We start from the raw sequence: 21707 nt of genomic DNA on the forward strand, positions 1-21707 counted from the left end.
GACATGTGGATGGGAATAGATCGTGTACAGGTCTGTAGTTAGACCAGATATTAACTATGTTACCAGTAGACTTGTTCATTTCTTCGACAAATTTGAATATCTGTTACAAACTACTTTCATTTTGGGCATCCAGCTGGTGATTCTGACTGAAGGATTTACAACTTCAAATTTGATAATGTTTATAATGACAGTCTATGTATTAGGATTAAAATTAGTTTGGAAGATTGCCATAGCAACCCTGAATAAAAATAAAGGGCGGGGGAGGGGGCGTGTGGTAGAGGCTTATGTTTTGTGGGTTCAATATAGGAAGTCAGATCAGAATTGTGACTCAGATACCGACTTCTGTGAGAGATTCTCCTTTGGCTTGCTCTAGAGGCTACAGGAAGCCTCTGGCAATATTTGTTTTGGCAATTTTCTAAAGCTGCAGCTGATTTTTAAGCTGAAAAGTTCAAATCTCTCTAGTCATCCTCCTCTCCGCTTACAGTTCTACGTCTATATTCCATAAGTGGGTTCGATGCAATTGTAAAGAAATAGTCATTCTGTCCAGGACTGTTTTCCAGAACTTCAAGATGAGGGATCACAAGTTTCTTTTTAATAAAAAATATAGTATACACTAATAAGTTTTAAACAGTGAATTCTAGGCAAATAATAAAATAATCCAAACATAATTGTGTCACCATTTTCTTTTTAATGGCAAGCACTAACTTCCATTCTGAAACGAGCTTTTTTTCACTCAATACTTTGATTTAGGACTTATGCTTCTTAAAGGGGAAATACTTGGAAGACAATTGCATTGATATGGTGAAAACAAAGCAATAACATATTTTAGATTATATATAGAATTATTATATTAGAATAATTATATAGAATTATTATATTAGAATCATATATAATTCCAACTAGTTGATGATTTGTTTTGTGCGACCACCAGAGCAGGCGCCAGAAAAAAGTTAAGTAGGCAAAGTAAAAAGAAACTTTATTAGCTAGCCAATGTGGAGGAAGAAAGGGCGAAGTTCACCGGTCTCCGGTGGTGAAGGCCCAGGAAGTCGCTCCGGCGTTCTCGGGCGAAGTTCCTGGGTCCGCATATGAGGAGGGGCCGAGGAAGTTCGCGCCGCGTGTCTGCCCGGAGCGGCTTTATGTCTTGGGCCTGGGAGTGGGAGGGCGGTAGGCCGGACAGGGGCGGGTTGGGGGCCGTGTGGTAGGCGCGGCCAGGTAGGTTTCGGTTTCCTAGGTCGGACGTCAGGTTGCACCTGCGCAGTTGACCTGTGTCGTTCCCGGGGCGCGGGAAAGTTGGTGATGAAGAACCCGGAAATACGCCATCGTAGCCCCTTTTGTTCTCTGTTTCCCTCCTCCCTCCGTCCAGACAGTTGAGACTTCCTTCCACTAAATAGGAGGAGCAAAGTGTGTCTGGGGGCATCATTGATATAAAAGTACATTCACTCCAGGCTGTTACGCCGTTTCATAGCCACTGAGTGATCTTGGGAGGTACGTAGCTGCTTGTGAACTTTGCCTCTGGCCTTGTCTGTGTCTGTCTCCAAAGCTAGTTAATGGCGGGACTTCATTTTTCTTTTCCAATCCAAGCTCATCTTCAATCTTTTAGTTTTGGACCAGTTTTTACTCTTTCAATATAAATTATAAAATGAGAGTACATTGTTTTATAAATTGCTATGTGATAGAAGCAAAGCATAGAGGAAAATAGATTGCATTAAGTGCAAACTTTTAGAAAATATAATAAAATACAAATGAGAATTTAGCTCAAAAATTTTGAAATAGAATAACAAAATAAATACATAAATAAGTCAAATGGGGAAATTAATAGAGACAAGCACAGATATCAGTTTTTAAAATGTAAAATTAACAACATATAAACAAAATTGGTAGACCAAAACCAAATTCTTGTAAGGTTACTCCCCACAAGAAATGTCAAGACTCTGAAAGTCTAAGTATAGTACAATGTAGATAATTGTCTAAGAAACTACTAATTTGCTCTAAGAAAAGACAGAATCTTTTTCTGTCATTTTGTCTCTTAGTGGCATTACTGAGGTATAATTGACATACTAAAAAAAAGTGCACATGTTTAATGATATAATTTGATGAGTTTGGACATGTGCATGTATCCCTAAAATCCAACCATGATCTACTTAATAAACATATCCATTACCTCCAAAAGTTTATTTGTGTCCCTCTGTGTGTGTTTGTGTGTATGGTGAGAACACAACATGAGATCTGCCCTCTGAACAAAATGTTAAGTGCACAACCTCTTACTGTTAACTACATGCAGTATGTTTGACAGCCGACCTTTAGAACTCATTCATTTTGCATAACTGAAACTTTATACCCTTTGAGCAACTCACCATTTCCTTTTGCCCCCTCCCTTGGCAACAATGATGCTATTTTCTGCTTCCATGAGTGTGGCTGTTTTACATACTTCACATAAGTGGAATCATGCAGCATTTGTTCTTCTGTGACCGACTTACTTCATTCAGCCTAGTATCTTACAGGTCACACAAATTGTTACAAATGGTAGGATTTCCTTCTTGTATAAGGCTAAAAAGACAAAATTTCAAAGAGGCCCTATCTGTTAATGGAATTAAAAGGTAATCAAAGATAGACCTGAAAGCTACAGCAAGTCAAAGCATTTTAACCTTGACTTTATTGTTTCAAGAAGCAGTAGTTTCTATCTAATGCTGCAGAACATAGAAACAGGGAGGCCGAGATGGGTGGATCACGAGGTCAGGAGATCGAGACCATCCTGGCTAACCCGGTGAAACGCCATCTCTACTAAAAAATACAAAAAACTTGGGAGGCCGAGACGGGCGGATCACGAGGTCAGGAGATCGAGACCATCCTGGTTAACATGGTGAAACCCCGTCTCTACTAAAAAAATACAAAAAACTAGCCGGGCGAGGTGGCGGGCGCCTGTAGTCCCAGCTACTCGGGAGGCGGAGGCAGGAGAATGGCGTGAACCCGGGAGGCGGAGCTTGCAGTGAGCTGAGATCCGGCCACTGCACTCCAGCCTGGGCGGCAGAGCGAGACTCCGTCTCAAAAAAAAAAAAAAAAAAAAAAGAAAAAAAAAAAAAAGAAAAGAAAAAAAAGAAAAAATACAAAAAACTAGCCGGGCGAGGTGGCGGGCGCCTGTAGTCCCAGCTACTCGGGAGGCTGAGGCAGGAGAATGGCCGTAAACCCGGGAGGCGGAGCTTGCAGTGAGCTGAGATCCGGCCACTGCACCCCAGCCTGGGCGACAGAGCAAGACTCCGTCTCAAAAAAAAAAAAAAAAAAAAAAAAGAAACAAACAAAAGCAACAGTTTGATTTTATAGAGTGCTTATTATTTGTCTGGAACTTGTCTAAATAAATCTACTGTAACTTTTAATCCATTTGCTCCTCTCATCTGAGGTGGAGTCAGACGGAGAGCAGGCTTCCGGGAGCAGGAGCGTCTCCCTAGACACAGAGGGTTTCTGCCTGCCGTCTTACTCACCTGATCATTAACAGAGAGGAGAGAACTTGAGTGTGGATTTTGGGCTGCAGCCTCCTTCAGCTCTGCCAGGAGCTGCTTGCTGTGCTCCCAAGAAGCCTGCAAGCAAGAGGCCTTGCAACCTGATTCATACTCTCAGACAAACTTCTTTGACTTAGCGTCTTTTAGGAAAAAAATGAGATCTTTTCTTTTATATTTATGTCATTTTTAAGTTTGTTCAGGATAGTGATAAAGAAGAAGGGTGTACTTTTGGAGGAGCACTTTGGAGACTCCCACCATTACATACATTGGCTAGAAATGGACAAATTCTAAACATCTAGAGGGCCATGGTAGTCACGTGGGTGGCTTTGGGTACGGCCAGGAGTTGAGCTCTGAGGTTGCAATCTCGAATTTCGGAGTAAGGCAGGGTATTTTGACCCAAAGAATCTGTAGAGGTTTATATTAGGTCAAGTGAGTATTTGGCATTGAGAAGTGGTCTTTCAACTGCTGTGTCCTAGATGAAATGATCTGAGTCAGCCATTTGCTTCTTGACCTGGACCTGTGATTGCAGTTAACCATGTTGTTTTGCTTTGTTTTGTTTTCCATGGGGTGAGGGGTGGCCTCCTTTTCAGGACAACACACTATGTCCTCCCAAAGGGGACAGGCCACCAGAGAGGTGCTAGGGTTGGGCTTCCCAGCAGTCTTGTCAGTACCTATCAGAAGCTTGGTGTCTGCTGACCCAACAAGCAAGCACTGTCCACAGGTCAGAATATTATTAGCAAAGCTATGACCTCAGGGCAGAGCCCATTACATCCTGTTTTCATCTATGCGCAGTCTTATTTATGTGGTGGCCGTCCCTGCAAAACACAGACACACACAGGCATATGTACCACAGTTAAGTGTCTGGGGATTTGTTAATTATAACAGTTCCAATTCCTCAAGTTTTCAAGATTTCAACTATGATCACTGATACAAAGATAATAGATTTTATTAATACCTAAATAGAAAAGAATAAGGGCTCTTACAGTATTTCATTTTGGTATTAGAGAAACAATCTGAAAAAATTATGCAAATTGTCGGTACAAGTAGTTTGAGAAATATGCTTACTATCAGAACAAGAGGAGGGAAATAATGTGAGCAATAGAAACAGTGGAAAATATATTTAAGAGAGGGAAATTCCAGTGCAAATAGGTGGAGATCCTAAAATAAAGACAACAGATTTGAAGCGAAAAATCTGGTGTGATATTGAAGGCCAGAGATGATATAAATATGAGGAAAAAGCCCCCATAACCAATTGCTCTTTTAGAGAAATCTTTTAGAGAATTTTTAGAGTAAAATATGTATTTTATTTATTAGAAGACAAAATCTTTACCTATGACCCACATAAACCTAAGGCTTATTTGTCCTCAAAGAAGACACATGGGAGTGGCTTTTCCCCAAATAATTCAGAACATCATTGAAAAGGGGTTTTACAACAGGGATTCCATAAGAAAACCAAATGAGGAACCATCTCTCAAACATTGTGACGGCTTTACCAAGTGATTACCAAGAATTCTCTGTGCAGGTCTGAGGGAGAAGTCCAGAAGTATCAGTGAAAAGGAGTCAAGGTCGTCTTAGGCAATTGCAGGAGAGTATAGCCACTGAAGCTAGGCCTATAGTTTTACCCTCAGCAAGTTGCCTACTATGCTTATAGAACTAATACTCTAAAGTACACACAAGGTGAAAAGGGGAGAAGGCAGGCAATGGCAAATTGCGTTCCAACTTGGATAGATGACGGCATGGGGGCATTACCTAGCCCAGAGAAATGATGAAAACAAGATCGGTTTGAACAAAGGTTCACCACCCACAAGCATTTGAAAGATCTGGAACCATTTTACTATCTGGACAAAATGTGAAAGAATATTTTGAGAAAACAAACTTATGGGGCACAAAATACACAAAAAGTTAAAGGAAAAAAAGTCTCCATTCTGGAAAAACAAATTATCCCACAATGTATAATGTATCAATACATCACAGTGTATGCCACAAACATATACAATTAAAATTTAAACAATCTACATGTATTAGAGAGGGAAGGTGACTCAGTTAGAAATGTTTGTATTCATAGGGATCCAGCTGAACCCTCTTGAAAAGAGTAAGGAAATGGCAGATAAATTAAACATGAGAAGCACATTTCAGGACTGTAGAGGAAAAAAGCAACAATGTAAAATAATGTGCTTTAAGTCTTGGAGTATTGAAAAAATGGATGAAAAGGACCGTGTCTTAAAGGAAACAAGTAGGGGTATCAGTTCCTCTTAGGTTCCTTTTGGCACAGGTTTCAAAAGCATCAAATAGCAGCTCCAGATCGGAAGTCTGAAGGAGATTTTCCAACTGAAACAAGTAAAGGGATGAAAGAGAGCCAATTATTAACCGGCAGGTTTCACAGGCTTTAATTTATCCCATAATAAAAGGCAGTGGAATGAGCCACTGTAGCCCAGGAATGAAAAAGCCTGCTCAGGAAAATAGTGGATGCTGTCTCAGAGAGATGATAACCTCAGTATAACATTGGAGCAGAAATAGGTGAGTTGGGATAAATAGCAATTACCACTTTCGATTATAAAGTAAAAAGCACCACAAATATTACCTGTTGACGGATGCCCTTTTCTTTGGAACTTTCTTGACTTCCAAGAAACTAGAAGCATTTCAATGCCAGTGTATAAGATAGGACATAGATACACAAAATGAACCTTCCTTCAGATTTCATGATTGTATAGTGCCAAAAATACTGTTTTGCAGGGTTATTGCTTCCAAACAAATGCAAATTTATAGGGCATGGATTCTGAGTAACAGGAATGAACTGATTGTCATTTTGGCCAGGATAACTCCATGAAGATTATCTCTGCAGAACCCTCTTTCCTTCAGTTTCTGCTAGGGACTTTGGCAAAACTAAATACTTGGTTCTGGGAATGTAAATATACCCAGGAATATTGTTATCAAACCTAACGATATATTTTTAAAACTTCTATAGTAATGGATATGGTAAATTAATAATTTTATGTACTTTGTGGATGCTTTTTCAGTCAATAAAAGTGAAACTTGGCCAGGCACAGTGGTTCACACCTGTAATCCCAGCACTTTGGGAGGTCGAGGTGGGTGGATCGCTTGAGGTCAGGAGTTCAAGACCAGCTTAGGCAATATAATAAGACCCCATCTCTACAAAAATAAATAAATAAAGTAAACAAAACAAGAAAAGTTTAAACTCTTGAGAGGTTTGTTGCATCTCTAATCTCTCAGGCGTTGTAGGATGCATATCCATTAGCATGAGAGATGCGAAAGCAGTCTCTGGCTGCTGCAAGGAACACTTTTAGGCAGTCATCAAGAATGCCTGTTAGTGAGATGAAATTGAGTAAGAAATTTGGGAGGATAATATTTTGACTTAATTATAACACATGAATTTTAAATTGTAGAATTTAAACTTCTAAAAACAAGATAATTGATTTTAATTGCTTCAAACTTTCTATCTTTAGATTTTAACTTGAAAAAGGTTTAAATATTTAACCTTTAATTTCTTCCTGGAAATTTTTAAATTACCTGGGATTAAAACTGGGGGAATATCTCAACTGACATTATTAATTAGAATTTATGTATTATGTTTATGCATCTTATCTTACTGCTTACTCAAGCTCACAGTACTTTGTGACTGGATGTGAGTTTAATACAAGAAGGAATAGAATGGAAATGAGGTGTCTGAGGAGCTGATTTTCAGAATGTATTTTTCTGATACATGTTAAAGACCTGAGAGGGGCTGTATTAGTCCATTTTCAGACTGCCAATAAATACATACGTGAGACTGGAAAGAAAAAGTGGTTTAATGTACTTATAGTTCCACACAGTTGGGGAGGCCTCACAATCATGGCAGAAGGCAATGAGGAGCAAGTCACATCTTACATGGATGGCAGCAGGCAAAGAGAGAGCTTGTGTAGGAAAACTCTCATTTTTAAAACCATCATATCTCATGAGACTCATTCACTATCATGGGAACAGGGCAGGAAAGACTCACCTCCATAATGCAATCACCTCTCATTAGGTTCCTCCCACAACACATGGGAATTGTGGGAGTTACAATTAAAGATGAAATTTGGGTGGGGACACAGCCAAACCATATCATTCCAGCCCTGCCCACTCCCTCAAATTTCATGTTTTCACATTTCAAAGACAATCATGCTTTCCCAAGAATTCCCCAAAGTCTTAACTCATTTCAGCATTAAATCAAAAGTCCACAATCCAGTGTCTTATCTAAAACAAGGAAAGTTCATTCTGCCTATGAGCCTGTGAAATCAAAAGTAAGTTAGTTACTCCTAGGCACAACAGGGGTACAGGCATTGGGTAAATACATCCATTCGAAATTGGAGAAATTGGCCAAAACGAAGGGGCTATAGACCCCATGCAAGTCTGAAATCCAGCAGGGGAGTCATATATATATATATATATATATTTGAGATGGAGTCTTGCTCTGTCACCAGGCTGGAGTGCAGTGGTGCAATCTCAGCTCACTATAACCTCTGCCTCCCGGGTTCAAGCAATTCTCCTGCCTCAGTTTCCTGAGTACCTGGGACTATGGCACGCACCACCATGCCCAGCTAATTTTTGTATTTTTAGTAGAGACAGGGTTTCACAATGTTGGCCAGGATGGTCTCGATCTCTTGACCTCGTGATCAGGACAGTCAAATCTTAAAAGTTCCAAAATGATCTCCTTTGACTCCATGTCTTGCATCTGGGTCACGCTGTTGCAAGAGATGGGTGTCCATGGTATTGGGCAGCTCTGCCCCTGTGGCTCTGCAGAGTAGAGCCTCCCTAGCTGCTTCCATGGGTGGCATTGAGTGTCTGCAGCTTTTCCAGGTCCACAGTGCAAGCTGTAGGTGGATCTACCATTCTGGGGTCTGGAGGATGATGGTCTCTTTTCACAGCTCCACTAGGCAGTGTCCCAGTAGGGACTCTGTGTGGGGGCTCCAACCCCCCATTTCCCTTCCACGCTGCTCTAGCAGTGGTTCTCCATGAGAGCCCTGCCCCTGCAGCAAACTTCTGACTGGGCATCCAGGCATTTCTATACATCCTCTGAAATCTAGACGGAGGTTCCCAAACCTCAGTTCTTTACTTCTGTGCACCCACAGGCTCAACACCACATGGCAGCTGCCAAGGCTTTCGGCTTGCACCCTTGCTGTACCTTGGCCCCTTTTAACCATGGGTGGAGCTTCTGGGACGCAGGGCACCAAGTCCTTAGACTGCACACAGCACAGGGACCCTGGACTTGGCCCAAGAGACCATGTTTTCCTCCTAGGCTTCGGGCCTGTGATGAGACGGGCTGCTGTGAAGACCTCTAACATGCTCGGGAGACATTTTCCCCACTGTCTTTGAGACTGACATTCAGCTCCTCATTACTTATGCAAATTTCTGTGGCCAGCTTGAATTTATCCTCAGAAAATGGGATTTTCTTTTCCATGGCATTGTCAGGCTACACATTTTCTAACCTTTTATGCTCTGTTTCCCTTATAAAACTGAATGCCTTTAACAACATCCAAGTCACATCTTGAATACTTTGCTGCTTTGAAATTTCTTCCACCAAATACCCTAAGTCACCCTTCTCAAGTTCAAAACAAGTCTCTAGGGCAGGGGCAAAATGCTGCCAGTCTCTTTGTTAAAACATAGCAAAAGTCACCTTTGCCCCAGTTCCCAACAATTTCTTCATTTCCATCTGAGACCACCTCAGCCTGGATTTTATTGTCCATTTCGCTATCAGCATTTTGGTCAAAGCCATTCAACATGTCTCTAGGGTGTTCCAAACTTTCCTACATTTTCCTGTCTTCTTCTGAGCCCTCCAAACTGTTCCAACCTCTGCCTGTTACCCAGTTCCAAAGTCACTTCCACATTTTTGGGTATCTTTCCAGCAACACCCGACTCCTGGTACCAATTTACTGTATTAGTTGTTTTCAAGCTGCTGATAAAGAGATACCTTAGAGTCGGAAGAAAAAGTGGTTTAATGGACTTACAGTTCCACATGGCTTGGGAGGTCTCACAATCATGGCAGAAGGCAAGGAGGAGCAAGTCACATCTTACACGGATGGTGGCTGGCAAAGAGAGAGCTTGTGTAGGGAAACTCCCATTTTTACAACCATCAGATCTTGTGAGACTCATTCACTATCATGAGAACAGTGCAGGAAAGACTTATCTCCATAATTCAATCACCTCCCACCGGATTCCTCCCATGACATGTGGGAATTGCGGGGATTATAATTCAAGATGAGATTTAGGTGGGGACACAGCCAAACCATATCACGGGCTAAATCTAATCTCCCCAGAACAAGTCCCAAAAAGGCATCCACAGGACCAGGGCTGAGTTTAAGAGAAACAATTTAATGAATGCGAGATGGAGGCCAGGCTCTCTTCCAACCTCAGGAAGAGCCACGTTCCTTTTTACAACAGGGAAATGGTTAGGCATGAAGAATTCCCAGAACAGAAATTGTCTCAGATATATGCTAACCTCAGTGTGACAGCAGAAACACTTTTTCTTGCTTTCCCTTGTGGTCGTGAAGAGAGGTTTTCACTAAATGACTTAAAGCCACTGCACATACTCTTTCCACCCACAGAGAGGTGGAGAAACTTAATCAACTGGGAAACTTGGGAAACCTAATTAGGTGTGCATCATTCAGTACCACCTTTTTGTCCTTTAGAGCATCAGCTGCCCACAGTGATGCCATATTTTCTTTTGCTGAAAAATGGCCGTTAAATGTGTTTAATTCTGAGGTTTACTTGACATCTGTTTCTTACCAAGATACACACTTCAACCGACCTTCAGTTATAAGTTGATGTTTTGACCTACATAGTGGTAATTTATTCTCAAACTGTTTAGAATCTGCTACAGAGGTGTGATCTTTATTCTAGGATATTTTATGGGAGGCTGTGAGCAGTAACTACTGCTATTCACATTTTAAAGAAGAAACAGAAACACAACGTTTAAATTATGGAGTGTAGATCTCACAGATGGTAAGTAGATGAACTGTGACTTGAATCCATGTAATCCTACTCTAGAGACTGAATTCTTAACAACTATGTTCTATTGCCCTGGTGGAAAGTTTGCTTTGTAATAATGTTGCCAAAAACAAACAAAAAGGAATAAAAGCCCAGTGTCCTCAAGGGGGGCATGATGGAACTATGTTGAACTGACTGACCCTTCCTCCCCTTTCATGACAACTCTGATCTCTCTCATCTTCTGGCTAATCTTTGGTCAAGGCTTAGGGGTTACTAAATGCAAGTGAAGCTTTGAGATCATTTCTGTGGGTTGCTTGGAAAAAGCTGGTATCATCCTTTAGTTCCTCTCTCTGCAGGATAAACAAATCTCTGGAGACTAGTATTGGAAGACAGTGGGAAGGGAATAGGAAGTTACAGATCTTGGGAAGAGTTTTATCCACAATGATCTGTGTCATCAAAAAAAAAAAAAAAGGAAGGTCAAGTTCAAACCACTGTGTGTGTGTCTGATTGTTCTGGTCGTGAGGACACTGAGAAGATGGAGCTTATGGGAGCCAAGCCTGGGAAAATATAAAGAGCCTGAGAATAGGAAGGGCTTCAAAATTTGGATAGATAGTCTGATAACCCCTAGCTTATAGCCCCTGCCCAGAATCTTGTGTGGACTCCTACCACTGAGGAACTATTGCACCTAGGGTGCTCTCTGGACTTCATCCTTAATGGATTTCCAGAGAAATATTCTCTCAGATAGCCTGAGGGCAGAGCAGATTAAAGCTGCTGGAAAAAGTAAGCAACTTGAGAAAAATAGTGAGAACGCCTAAAGAGATTTAAATGGAATCCACATACACACAAACATTATTTCTAGGGAGTAAAAAACAAATTATTTCTGACTAAATAAGGGGCTGATAAGTTCAAGTATGGTCACTGTTTTCTTATGTTGTAAGTGTTTGGTAGATTAAATACAAGCATTATTTAAAGCATAGGCAAGGTTGGGCACAGTGGCATATGCCTGAAATCCCAGCACTTTGGGAGGCTGCGGTGGGAGGATTATTGAGCTCAGGAGTTCGAGACTGGCCCGAGAAACATGGCAAAACCCCGTCTTCACTATAAATAGAAAAAATAGACAGGCATGGTGGTGCACATCTGTAATACCAGCTGCTGGGGAGGCTGAGGCATAAAAATCACTTGAACCTAGGAGGCAGAGGTTTCAGTGAGCTGAGATGGCACCAATGCACTCCAGCCTGAGTGACAGAGCAAGACCTTGTCTCAAACAAGAACAACAACAAAAGTCCTAAAGCACAGGCAAAAATATTGAAGAGATTGATATACACACACATATGTATGTATACAAATACACATATCTATATATATATATCTATGTCTATCCATCTATCAATATATGCACACACATTTAAAATCAATAGAACAAAGAAACCCACAGAAAAAAAAGCTAGGTAATCTAGCATGTACTTTCTGGCAAAAAATAAAAAGTTTTGTCTCAAGCATTGAGGTTTTCTTACCTCAGGCACTCTTTAAGTTGACCTCAGTCAAAGACTTAGGGTTAGGCAGTTTACTTGGGAGGTGATCCCCGAAAGCTCAGGTGTGGGAGAAGAGAATGTGAGAAGGGGGTGGGGGATCTGGGGAACCAACCAAGGGTATGTTACGGAGATGGTTACTCTTGTGGGCAACTTGAATGCCATCCTGGGGAACTCTCTTAAGAACCATGGAAAATGGGCCTCAGAATTATTCCTCCTGGGGTCAAAGAATCTGGGGCCTATGTGTTAGGTTTCACTGGTGAAGGGTTATTCTTGAGGAGACAGCAAATTCCCTGCAGTTCTGGGACTTCCTGAGCTTGGGCTGATTAAGCTCAAGAGAAGCATAAGGATGCTGGTAACTGGAGTGGGAACTTGTGAGTTTCCCATGGCTATAGGCAAAGTCTGTGGGAGATCTGTGGGATACATAACAGGACGTTCACTGTGTCTGGGGAAACATTGGTGGTAGCGCTGAAGGTGCTTAAAACAAACTCAGATTTGAGATAAAAGTTATTATCTGGCCAGGCACGGTGGCTCACGTCTGTAATCCCAGAACTTTGGGAGGCCGAGGCAGGCAGATCACGAGGTCAGGAGATCAAGACCATCCTGGCTGACACGGAGAAACCCTGTCTCTACTAAAAATGCAAAAAATTAGCCAGGCATGGTTGCACGTACCTGTAGTCCCAGTTACTCAGGAGGCTGAGACAGAAGAATTGCTTGAACCTGGGAGGTGGAGGTTGCAGTGAGCCAGGATCATGCCACTGCACTCTTGCCTGGGTGACAGAGCGAGACTCCATCTCAAAAGAAAAAAAAAGTTATTATCTTTTCACATTGAATGGAAATAAATCATAAAAAAGAAGTCTGACATTTGGGTCCAACGTGATGACAATGATGCTGATAGTAATGATAACGATGATCATTACAGTGGTGAAATACTTATGTGGCATTTTTGTTGTGTCATGTACTCTTTTGAGCATTTTTCATAGACGCTGATGTAACTCCTACAACAACTGAATGAAATAGTACTTGTATTATCCTGATTTTACAGATTAGCAAACTAGGGTATAGAAGGAAGATAATTAAGTATGCGTAACTTGCTCAAGATCACACCCCAAGAGTGGGAGGATCATAATCATGGCCCCAGGCAGCTGGCTTCCAGAGTCCACACTGACACTACACTGCCCAATATGTTTGAGTCTTGCCAGTGTGAAAGAAAAAGTATTCAGTGATACTTGTTAATGCACAGTAAGGAAGATTTTACTCAGGACCATACTATAGGTTCAAGGGCCACTGCAGTGGGATCTTTCAGGGGGAGAGAGATTGGGATCAACTTCGTTCATATATAGGCAAGTGGGAATTTACAGCCTAGAAGCAGTGTGGGGGTCAATGGATAGGAATCTGCTAAGAGAAAACACATCGGAGCGAGGGGGATTCTAGTTACAGAGAGGCCAGGCTTATAAGACGTCACATGCGGAATACTGGAGGATGGGGAACTTAATCAGATATCGAGAATAATTAGGGGTCAAAAATGGAGGTGTTCTTGCTAAACTGACATAGCAGGGATCTTTGCTAACATGGAATTTTACAAGGAGATGCACAGATGGGCCTAGGAGAAGGTTCAGAAACCTGATCAAAGTTTGGCCAAGCTTTGTCACGAGGACTTGCTTCAGCCTCATTAACCAGCTACATGACAATCTTTGTTTGCCTTTAGATTGAGTATTTACTCAAATTCGATTCTGGCAACTTCATTGAAATCAAATGCATGGATATCTTGCAATACTGCAATCCCGCTATTAGGGTTCTGTCCCTTAGAAATACTATCATCAATACAGGAGTAGATATAAATAAAATTGATTGTATCCAATTTGTTCATACTAATCCCCAGCAAAAAACCAAGTAAATACCCATCAATCCTGAGATGTTCATACTAATTACAATACACTCAAGAGTATATGAAGGCATTAAATATAAGTAAGCTAAACCAGCTAAAAAGAGATATTTCCACGAAATAGTATTGAGGAAGCAAAGTGATATAAAAAGAAGTTTTCTAAACACTATTTTGTCTGAAAAATAAAAATGGTACCACTATTAGTGAGTTGATGTTAAATATACACAGAACTGACTGTTTTTGATTATATAACTTGGATAAAAACATTAAAATATACAAAAATACAAAATAAAGGGACACACAGCTTGACTTAACTGAATATGGTGCCTCGCTTTCTGTGTAAGCAGTGGTTAAACTTTAAAATCAACGAGTGAAAGAAGCTAAAACAAAAGAAAAATATTATTCAGCCCCCCCAAGTTATATTTGTGGCATAATTATACTACTGAGTTGAGGTAAAATAATTTATGTGAAACCATGCAAATAATTATCTCTCTATAGCATAAAAGTCCTTTTAGTATAAAATTAATTTAATAAAATTTAAAAAGTGCCTTGCTGAGTACTTGGCTTATAATAAGTACTTAATACATTGCAATATTGTATCAGTTTTATTTATAATAAATTGCTATAATATTACTCTAATAGAAGGCAAAGAAAAATATAATTACATGTTTCAAAATGTGGGAGTAGATGAAAGGAGGAGAAGATGAGAGTAAGGAGGAGTGTCCCAGATCAAATCGATGCCTCTTCAGGTTCTAGCTGCAGATACAGCTTCATCTTCAAATGTGATTTTCTCAGCTCCCCAAGGACTGAGGGGCTGTGCTCAACACAGTCTCTCACAAGCCTCATCAGGGCATCTGGGGCAGGTCCATTGACCAGGTCACTTCCAGATGAATCCAGAGAGGCTCCGATTTACCTACCGGCTGGAGCGTTGGGGAGTAGGTGTCACAGGTTTGGAGGACAAATCCTCCTCCTTCCCCGGCCCCAGCTCTTTTGTAGTTGGATGTTTCCATCAAGCTTCTAGAGAGTTATCCAAAATGATCAAGTGACTAGCTTGTTTCTTTTGAGGTTGTAGCTGGTTCTGTAACACACACACGCACACACACAACACACACACACACACATTTTTTTCTCTTTTGCCTGCTGCACTTGTCTTTTTCCCTCAGTGTGCTTGCACAGGTATTTTATTCATCCAAAAAGTATTAATATATATACTTTGCCCCAAGGTTCCCTTTTCTATGGTATCAAACCTAAGACAGGAGTGGAAGACAGAAGGATAGTGTTGAATAGAGAGAGGAATCAAAGCTATGTAAAATGGGTTTAGAGGAAAATTATTTATTTTGATAAAGCATATCTAACAGAAAAAAAATAATTGGTTTGTTTGTTTGCTTGTTTGTTTTCTTTTTTTTGAGACAGAGTTTCACTTTTGTTGCCCAGACTGGAGGGCAATGGCATGGTCTCGGCTCACTGCAACCTCTGCCTCGTGGTTCCAGTGGTTTTCCTGCCTCAGCCTTCTGAGTAGCTGGGATTACAGGCACTCGCCATCATGCCAAGCTACTTTTTGTATTTTTAGTAGAGACAGAGTTTCACCATGTTGGCCAGGCCAGTCTCGAACTCCTGACCTCAGGTGATCCTTCCACCTTGGCCTCCCAAAGTGCTGGGATTACTGGCATGAGCCACTGTGCCTGGCCATAATTGTTAATCATTAGAATAATTTCTGAAACCAGAAAAAGGAAAGGATCCTGTTTTGGCTGTATACCCACCCAAATCTCCTCTTGTATTATAGCTCCCATAATTCCCACATGTTGTGGGACGACCTGGTGGAAATGATTGAGTCAGGGTGGCAGTTCCCCCATACTGTTCTTGTGGGAATGAATACGTCTTATGAGATCTGATGGTTTTATAAGGGGAAACCCCTTTTGCTTAGTTCTCATTTCTCTCTTGTCTGCCGCCATGTAAGACATGCCTTTTGCCTTCTGCCATGATTGTGAGGTTTCCCCCGATACATAAAACTGTAAGTCCATTAAACCTCTTTTTCTTTATAAATTACCCAGTCTCGGGTATGTCTTGAAAACCAACAAATACAGATCCTGATTAATACCAATGCCATTCAACATTGTGTTAAAAAGGGCAGAAAAAACAAAAACAACATAAGAGTTGTAAGTTCTGGTGGGAAAAGAACAAACTGTCACTGTGGTAGTTCACAAAATATTCTTGTGCTCCTATTTCTAGATGTATACGAGTATGGCACGTCTTTATCTCCTTCACAGTCTGGATTGGCCATGTGATTTGCTTTGTCTGATTGTTAGTTTGGATTCCCTAAGAGGCAAACCTGCAGACAAGTGTACAAGTGCAAGCGGTTTATTTGGAGGTGCTCTGAAGGAACAGGGGAAGGGAATGAGAAAAACAAGATGGTGGAAGTGAAAGAAGAAATTAAGAGGTGAATTCTCAAGCATGTTAGCACCATAGGCAACTAGGACTTAATTCCACTGGGGAGCTTTGAGATGCAGCATAGCACATGCATCTCACAGTTATCACAACAAAATAGCAAGTCAGCTCATTACATTACTCACCAACTTTGATCAGTTATTTTTTGAGAGCCTATCCTGGGAGTATACATTCCCTTAACATCTGTTTTGCTGAAGCAGAACAGAAGCCATTTGCCAGAGAAAGCCCTCAGATGAAGAGACAGAATTGGTTGTAGTAGGACCAGCATTAATGGATATGGTTAGTGTTGAGAACATTTGACTGAACAGGGATGGCATTTGCTCTAGCAATGTAACCCTAGTGGAAGTCCTGTGTGTCCCTTCTGGGTTAAATAATTAACAGATAGTGCACAGTTCATTACATTGTCCTTTTGCCTATGTAACCATGTTAGTCAGCTTGGGTTCCTACAACAAAATACCATAGCCTGGGTGGCTTACACAACAGAAATTTATTTTGTAAAGTTTTGGATGCTGGGAAGTCAAGGATTAAGGTACTAGTAGGGTTGGTGTCTGGTGAGGGCCTGCTTGCTAGCTGGCGGACAGCGGCCTCTTCACCTTGTCCTCCCATGGTTGTTCCTTGGTGCATGCTCATGGTGACAGCGAGCTCTCCTGCCTTTTCTACAATCCCACATGAGGACACAACCCTAGTGACCTCATCCGAACGTACTTGTCTCCCAAAAACCACACCTCCAAATACCATAACATTGCTGGTTAGGACATCCACATTTGGATTCTGGAGGGACACAAACATCTAGTTCATCACAGTAACTATCAACATTATGATGGTGTTATGAATTGAATTGTAATTCCCAAAAAGATATGCTAAAGTTTTGGCCGAGCGTGGTGGCACATGCCTGTAATTCTAACACTTTGGGAGGCCAAGGCAGGGGGATTGCTTGAGCCCAGGAGTGGGATTACAGCATGGGCGAGATGGTGAGACTGTATCTCTACAAAAACTTTAAAAATTAATTTAAAAATTAGCTAGACATGTTATTGCATGCCTGTAGTCCCAGCTACTTGGGAGGCTGAGGTTAGAGGATCATTTGAGGCTAGGAGTTTGAGGCTGCAGTGAGTATTGATCATGCCAATGCACATCAGCCTGGGTGACAGAAAGAGACCCTGTCTCTATTAAGAAGAAAAAAAAAAATACTGCAGTGTGAACCTCCAAGATCTCATAATGTGACCTGATATCAAAGTAGGGTAGTCATAGATGTAATTAGTTAAGATGAGGTCATATTGGAGTAGGGAGGGCCCCTAATCCTCTATGACTGATGTCCTCATAAGAAGAGAAGAGAGACACACCAGGGGGAATGCATAGTGATAAGGAAGACATCACTGGGAGTGATGCTGCTACAAGCCAAGGAACATCAAACATTGCCAGCAAACACCAGAAACTAAAAGCAGCAAAGATGCATTCTCTTCTACAGGTTTTGGTGGGTGCATGACCCTGCTGGCACCTTGGTTTAAGATTTGTAGCCTCCAGAACTGTGAGAGAATAAATTTCTGTTGTTTTGAGCCACCCAGGTTGTGCTACTTGGTTACAGCAGCCCTAGCAAAGGAATGCAGACAGGGTTTGCCCCATCAGCTGTGGTTCTAGTGGAGATTTATTGGAATATGATATGGTTTGGCTATGTCCCCACCCGAATCTCATTTTGAATTGTAGCTCACATCATTCCCACGTGTTGTGGGAGGGACCTGCTGGGAGGTAATTGAATCATGCGGGCGGTTTCCCCCACACTGTCCTCATTGGTTGTGACTAAGTTTCATGAAATCTGATGGTTTTGTAAGGTACTTCCCTTTTCACTTGGTTCTTACTCTCTCTTGTCTGCTGCCATGTAAGATGTACCTGTTGCCTTCCACCATGATTGTGAGGCCTCCCCAGTCATGTGGAACTGTGAGTCAATTAAACCTCTTTTTCTTCGTAAATTACCCAGTGTCGGGTATGTCTTTATCAGCAGTGTGAAAATACAGAGCAGATTCCTCAGATGACTAGTGTTGGACAGGTGTAGTGAATGAGAAATAAACCATAATTGTTTCAAGCTGTTGACATTTGGGATTATTTTTCGAGACAGGGTCTTACTCCGCTGCCCAGGCTGGAATACAGTGGTGCAATCATGCTGGGCTCAAGTAATACCCCTTCCTCAGCTTCGTGAGTAGTTGAGCCCACAGGTACACCCCAGCATATCCAGATAATTAAAAAAAAATTTTTTTTTGTAGAGAGAGGGTCTGGAAATGTTGCCCAGGCCGATCTTGAACTCCCGAGCTCAAGCAATACTGTTGGGATCACAGGCATGAGCCACTGAGCCCAGCCTAATTTTTTTCTTTTCTTTTAACCACACATAACATAGCCTGTTCTGGAACAGAACAAGTAATGCATCCGGTGCAAACACATTTCTAACAATTATATTGTGTACAGTCATTGGCTGATGAGGATTTTTTTCTTTTTTTTTGCCTGATGGACAGAATCCTGCTTCTTGAGTGCCATTGTCTGTCTCAAGTAAATTATTCATAATATCTTCAATTCAGTATATTCAATTATAGCCAATAAATATTTTCGAGCACCCACTATTTTCCAGGGAAATAAAACATTTTAAAAAATCATAATTGTAGTCACTGTCTTATGAAGTTTATAGTTTGTTAGGGGACACTGACACTATCAACAAATAAACATATTGTTTGTGTTATTGTTAGAAATGATGGCAAATGTGACAGGAGTGTTGTTTCCAAACAATAGTATTGCTCAACATTGTTTCCAGGGTGGGATTTAGGGCCCAGGTGTTTTATAAAACAGTATGTCGTTAGGGGGACTATCAGCTTCCGGTGGCAAACGTCCATGCTGTAGGCAGTTAAGATGTACATGCCATGTTATCCCCGATTGGGTTTTAGTTTTGATAATTGCTGCATGTTGCAATCCCCTAGGATGTTTGGGTAAAATATGAGTTGGTAGTTATGTGTTTTGTAAGAATGGAAGCCTAGGTTGAAATAGGCTGTAGCAGGGTTGCATGTTAACTCAATTTCACAGACCCTTCTTCAATAGCTCCTTCATACATTTCCTGCCTCCGACACTTATTAAATGTGTGGTCTTGTTCAGGTTACTTAACCTGTCCATGTCCTCTCTGTAAAAATAAGGATGAAAGTTGTACATATTTCCCAGGGCTATTATGAGGATTCAATGAGATATATAAAGTACTCAGCCCAGTACCTAACATTAAATAAGTAAGCAATAAATGCGAGCTTTGATTAATGGTAGTAACAATAGTAGTGGCAGTATTATCTTCATTTTGCAGTAGTAGAAGAAATTGAGTCAGAGATTGACAATCATTCTCACATGAGTTCACACAGCTGTAAGGTGACTGAGCTGGGATTTAAACCTTGACTGGCTCTGGAAGCTGTGTGTGTGTGTGTTTAACCACTGCAGTATTATTGTCTCTGCAGTAATAATATTGGTTGTTTCTGTCTTCAGTTGTGTGAAAGCAGGATCTTCATGAGGTGATGAAAGAAAGCTTATGCAACTTTATGTAAATTTACTCATGTATTTTACAGCTGTTATTCATTGCATTATGTTTATCAAGGGTAAAGTAAGTGTGTGTATGTGTGTGTGCATTGACTCTTCAGCAAATAATTCACCCGTGATCCATTATTATAATCCCTAACTTGTCCCAAATATGTGGATTTTGAACTCTTCATTGTTTAAATTCTTAGTGATTAATTATGAGATGAGAAAAGCCACTTCTGTCTAACCCAGTATATGATCACAGTGAAAGGAACAACTATAAAGTCACATTGCAAGTATCATGTAGACTTTTGTAATTAATTTAAAGAAATAGCATATTTTATAGAGAATATGCATTGACAATATGTCATTTTATAAATAAAATGGGCTGATTTCACCATAAAATTTTCATGAGCAGAATATTTTAAAATAATTTCAAATTCTGAAGGGTGCTTGATTATTCCATTACACTTCTAATTACAGCTGTAAAACAAAACCTCTTTGTGAATTTGCATAGAAATTGATTTGTTTCTAAGTAAATTATTTCTACTACTATCTGAAATTCAGGGTCAAATCACTAAATTCTCATGAATCAAAATGATTTTTATATATGCACATACTTTTTTTTCTTTTCACTGCATGTATTATTTGCATTTTAAATACCTAAAGGAAACAAATGAAACACTCTTCTGTTTGATGCTTGAAATGAAATAGCTTCATTTACAGAGCAGTAATATATAGCTGTTTTTTCCCAATTGCTCCAAGAATTTACATAAAAAGTACAAGATGGTTTACATAATATTTTTCTTGCAAGTTTCTTTTATCTCTTTGATCCTAGAGAAAATGGCAAGTTGTAGGGCAACACGGTCAGTAAGCATCAAAAAGGAATATAATTTGACAAAATAAGAAAAGATTAATGGTAATGTTTAACATTTATCCCCCTCCCCAAATCACTGGGTGCCTGGTAATTTTCTAAATACATTATATAATTTTAAATGACTCACCCCTGCATTCAAATGATAACGATCACAAATAATGCCAACATATTAATTTACAAAGCCTGTTCACAATTTAAAAAGTACTATTTCCCTATGATCAGCCTACTTTGCAAGACAAGTTACAGTAAAAACTGTTGTGTTGACATATAGATTCAAACAGATTGAAATGGTATTACAATAATTTCTGAGAAATCAAGACATTGAGGCATGCTTTCACTGGTTTGGAAAATGCAACTGAAATACTTTAAATCTTTATAATAATTATTATTATTATTATTATACCTTAAGTTCTGGGATACATGTGCAGAAAATGCAAGTTTGTTACACAGGTATATATGTGACATGGTGGTTTGCTGCACCCATCAACCTGTCATTTACATTAGGGATTTCTCCTAATGCTATCCCTCCCCTTGCCCCCCATCCCCCGAAAGGCCCAGGTGTGTGATGTTCCCCTGCCTGTGTCCATGTGTTCTCATTGTTCAACTCCTACTTATGAGTGAGAATATGCAGTGTTCGGTTTTCTTTTGTTGTGTTAATTTGCTGAGAATAATGGTTTGCAGCTTCATCCATGTACCCGCAAAGGACATGAACTTGTTCTTTTTTATGGCTGCATAGTATTCCATGGTGTATATGTGCCACATTTTCTTTATCCAGTCTATCATTGATGAGCATTTGGGTTGCTTCCAAGTCTTTGCTATTGTAAATAGTGCTGCAATAAGCACACGTGTGTGTGTGTCTTTATAGCAGCATGATTTATAATCCTTTGGGTATATACCCAGTAATGGGATTGCTGGGTCAAATGGTATTTCTTGTTTAGATCCTTGAGGAATTGCCACACTGTCTTCCAAAATGATTGAACTAA

The 21707-nt window shown here is 40.4% G+C and overlaps 1 long non-coding RNA gene across 3 annotated transcripts in view; it reads left to right on the forward strand.

Annotated features, from left to right (window-relative positions):
• Window positions 1–993: 993 nt before the first annotated feature.
• Window positions 994–21707, forward strand: part of LOC140709042 (uncharacterized) — a 95735-nt gene continuing 75021 nt past the window's right edge. For all 3 annotated transcript variants that reach the window (XR_012089376.1, XR_012089378.1, XR_012089377.1), the window contains exons 1-2: window positions 994–1485; window positions 10371–10472. This is a non-coding gene — a long non-coding RNA (uncharacterized lncRNA). The remainder of the gene's footprint in view (window positions 1486–10370; window positions 10473–21707) is intronic.

Source organism: Chlorocebus sabaeus, chromosome 18 (genome assembly GCF_047675955.1).
Source record: "Chlorocebus sabaeus isolate Y175 chromosome 18, mChlSab1.0.hap1, whole genome shotgun sequence".
In the NCBI taxonomy this organism is placed as follows: domain Eukaryota; kingdom Metazoa; phylum Chordata; class Mammalia; order Primates; family Cercopithecidae; genus Chlorocebus; species Chlorocebus sabaeus.